Here is a 4148-nt window from a genome sequence, read left to right on the forward strand (position 1 = left end):
GGAGCATTTTATGCAGTTGCACAGGGCAGCAGGACCCTGGGCCTGGCCCAGCAAACCATTCAGTCCTCCTAGGCCTCCAGGTATGTGATGAGAGGGGCTGCTGCAAAGGTCTCTGAAATGCCTTCAAGGCCTTCTCCCCATTGTCTCATCTTGTTTAACAGCACTTGCCTTCCTCTCAGTTATATAAATTTCTGCAGCCAGTTTGCATTGCTCCCCTGAAAATGGACTTTTCTTTTCTACCACATGGCCAGGCTGCAAATTTGCCAAACTTTTACACTCTGCTTCCCTTTTAAATATAAGTTCCAGTTTCAGGTCATTGCTTATGCTTATGAAACAGGTTGCTAGAAGCAGCCAGGCCACATCTTGAAATTTTTTAGAAGTTTCTTCCACCAGATACCCTGAATCATCACTCTCAAGTTCAAAGTTTCACAAATCCCTAGAGCAGGGGCATAATGCAGTCAAGTTCTTTGCTGAGGCATAGCAAAAGTGACCTTTACTCTAGTTCCAATAAGTTACTCATTTCCATCTGGGACCTCCTCAGCTTGACCACCTCTGTCCATATCATTATCAGCATTTTAGTCACAACCATTCAACAAGTTTTTAGGAAGTTCCAAACCTTCCCTCATCTTCCTGTATTCTTCTGAGCCCTCCACACTCTTCCAACCTCTGCCTGTTACCCAGTTCTAAAGCTGCTTCCACATTTTCAGGTATCTTTATAGCAATGCCCACTTCTCTGTACCAATTTTCTGTATTAGCCCATTCTTGCATTGCTATAAGGAAATACCTGACACTGAGAGGTTTAATTAGTTCATGGTTCCGTATGGCTGTACAGAAAGCATGATGTTGGCATCTACTCCTCTTCTGGGGAGATCTTAAAGAACTTATAATCATGATGGAAAGCAAAGTGGGAGCAAGGTGTCTCATACAGTATGAGCAAGAGAAAGAGAGAGGGGGTGGAGATGCCACACACTTTTAAACAACCAGATTTCATGATAACTCTATCATGAGCACAGCACCAAAAGGATGGTGCCAAATCATTCATGAAGGATCCACCCCCACGATTCAATCACCTCCCACCAGACCCCACCTCCAACATTTAGGATTACAATTTAACATGAGATTTGGAAGGGGCAACAGATCCAAACCATATCACCATATTACAAATACCTTGAAAACAATACATATTCAATAAGTATTTGGTATTGAATTTCCAAGTATTTTGCTTAGAGAGTGTATAAATTCTTGCATTGCTATAAATTACTTGATAATTACTAGGTAATTTATAAAGGAAAAAGGTCTAAGTGGCTCAAAGTTCCACAGGCTGTACAGAAAGCATGGCCGGGGAGGCCTCAGGAAACTTACAATCATGGCGTGAAGAGGAAGGAAGCACATCTTAGGTGGTGAGAGCAGGAGAAAGAGAGTGAAGGGGGAGGTGCTACACACTTTTAAACAACCAGATCTCATGAGAACTCTATCACAAGACAGCACTAGGAGGATGGTGCTAAACCTTTAAAAACTACACCATGATCCAATCACCTCCCACCGGGCCCCACCTCCAACACTAAGGATTACAATTTAATATGAGATTTGGGTGGGAACAGAGCCAAACCATATCAGAGAGGAAATGAACACCACTCACCCGCCACTGTTGCTACTTCTACTTGCTTTTTATTTTATGAAACTAGAGGAATATTTCAGCCTCTAATTGAACTGAGACATCCCAAAGAATATCAGAAGTATAATAATAAAAATTTTGAAATACTCCTAAGTTTCTTATGTTGTATATGCAAATTACTATTCCTCTTGGATTTAATTCTATCATATAATTTATTTATGGCACTACCCCATTACCTTCCAATGGGCTAATCAGAGGATTTGGCACTTCTTACATGTAAACTCAGTATTTCTTTGTAAACAAAGCCAACAAAACATATAGTGTATTAGAAACCCCTGATGTAAGTGTTTTCATTGACATTCTTTTTTTTATTTTTAATTATTTCCATTTTATTTTGGTATCAGAGTCAAGTTTTTCTCCTACTCTTAGATCCAGTCAGGCTTCCATTGCATAAACAGGCCCTAAGCAGTGTGAATTCATTAGTTTTTTTTTAAACTATAAATCAGTATCTTTCTCTCTTATGTTAACTTCTAAAATATTTTAATAGTTCTATTCATATGCTATAGGTACATTATTGTTACATAATGTGATGAATTGGATTTTCTATCTCTGTGTTTCTTATTTCATAGTTGTAAATGCCAAATAGTTTTTTATTTATACCAGAGGACTGCACATTTTGCTGTGCTGACATATATCTCTTTTGGATTACAAATATATTTGAGCATGACTCACTGAGGAGCAAGACCAACTTACAGAAGGAAGACAAAACAAAGCAGAGTATATGGTGATATTAAGGAAAGTATATGAAACATAAAGATTCACCAAAGTAATCAGAAGAGAAAAGAGGAGAGATACTAGAAGGCTATGTACACAAGGAAAAGACAAAGAGGAAGGTTACCCTAAGGGAAAGGAAGAACGATAAAAGTTGGAGAAATTATATATTTATGTAAGATCTCCAAAAAGGACTCTTAATGTTTCTGCTAATAACCAACATTTATTACATATCATCCAAATTCAACTCAAATTTACATGATCCCATTTAAAACAGATCTTCAATAATGAATAAGTGAGTTTCAATATAATTAACTCAAGAGCTTTAAGTTAAGAAGTTTTTATGTATCTTCTGCTGATTGACACGTCTCATGAAAATAATGAATGTGTACCAGGAATGCCTCATAAGTCTGTTGATATTTTTTTAAACTCAAGGTGTCATCAGAGTAAAGTTTAGTTTTTTTTTTTTAAGAAGTAGTTTGACTCTAGATAATCTTTTATTTTTTGTTTGTAACAGTCTAAAAGCAGAACAGACCAACTTGAGCCAACTGTGAGCCACAAGGGACCTATCAGAATCTATTAGTAGCAATCACTATTTCAAATTTGAGAAGAGTGATCAGTTTTTACATTTTAAGTGCATATAATTTATATGTCAAGAGATGAATTGAAAGAGAATATTCTTTATCCACTATAAAATAAATAAAATAAGGGAATGTGGGTTAGTGTGTTCTTTATAAAAGCTAAACATTTAACCTTTCCATTTCAAATAAGACTAATGTTTGAAAGCTTGCATTTTTAATGATGCTACCAAAAATGTAATAGCGTCTCAGCTACATCACACCTAGCGCATTTAATTTCAGCCAATCTCATTATGGATGGATAGAGGTAAGAGGTTTATGGAAGTGACTGCCTGAATCGGCCTTAAAGAAACAAAATGCAAATTTACACAAGTAAAATCTCAGCACACATATATGGAAAAATGCAACTCTAAAACTCGGTACCTGAATTTAATGCCAACATGATTGCCAGCTCTTCCTGGTATTTTTAAAAGGATCGATGTTAGGTCCATGTAAAAAAAAATAGTCAAATAAGGGTTTTCTCAGCATTTCCTCGTCCCTTCCTACGGTAGGTAACAATTGTGAAAAAGCACATGCATAGTCAATACATAAACAGAAAATCATCATTTCACTCTATGTTTATATACAGAGACATATATGGTGGGGACATCATGTAATCCGGTTCTAACATTGTCATTTAAATCGCGTAACATTAATCGCTTCTCGGCCTTTTGGCTAAGACCGAGTGTAGTATCTATTCTTATCAGTGAATCCAGTAGCATTCACTGAGACATTTGGCTCAGATCTGACATCTTATGGTCAATCTTCTATTTGCTACAGCAATTTTCCTACTCAAACTATGAGGTCCCTTCAAGTCCCACTCTGCCTATGTCTCCCTAACTTAGGGATCTTTTGATTTCAGGTAACAGAATAATTATTAAAAAGAGAGTTAAAGAAGAGAGGTTTACTTTTACGTATAATAATAAGTACAGGAGGCCGAGTGTGGTGGTTCACGTCTGCATTCCCAGCACTTTGGGGGGCCAAGGGGAGTGGATCCCTTGAGTGCAGAAGTTGGAGACCAGCTTAGACAATGTGGCGAAAATCCTTCTTTACAAAAGATACAAAAATTAGCCAGGCATGGTGGTCCGCACCTGTAGAAACAGTTACTAGATAGGCTGAGGTGGGAGAATTGCTTCAGCCCATGA

The 4148-nt window shown here is 37.4% G+C and overlaps 1 pseudogene; it reads left to right on the forward strand.

Moving 5' to 3' along the window:
* Window positions 1-3658: 3658 nt before the first annotated feature.
* LOC112206666 (U2 spliceosomal RNA) lies at window positions 3659-3791 on the forward strand (annotated as a pseudogene).
* The last annotated feature ends 357 nt before the right edge of the window (window positions 3792-4148 follow it).

The sequence above is a fragment of the Pan troglodytes genome, chromosome 22, assembly GCF_028858775.2.
Source record: "Pan troglodytes isolate AG18354 chromosome 22, NHGRI_mPanTro3-v2.0_pri, whole genome shotgun sequence".
NCBI lineage: Eukaryota > Metazoa > Chordata > Mammalia > Primates > Hominidae > Pan > Pan troglodytes.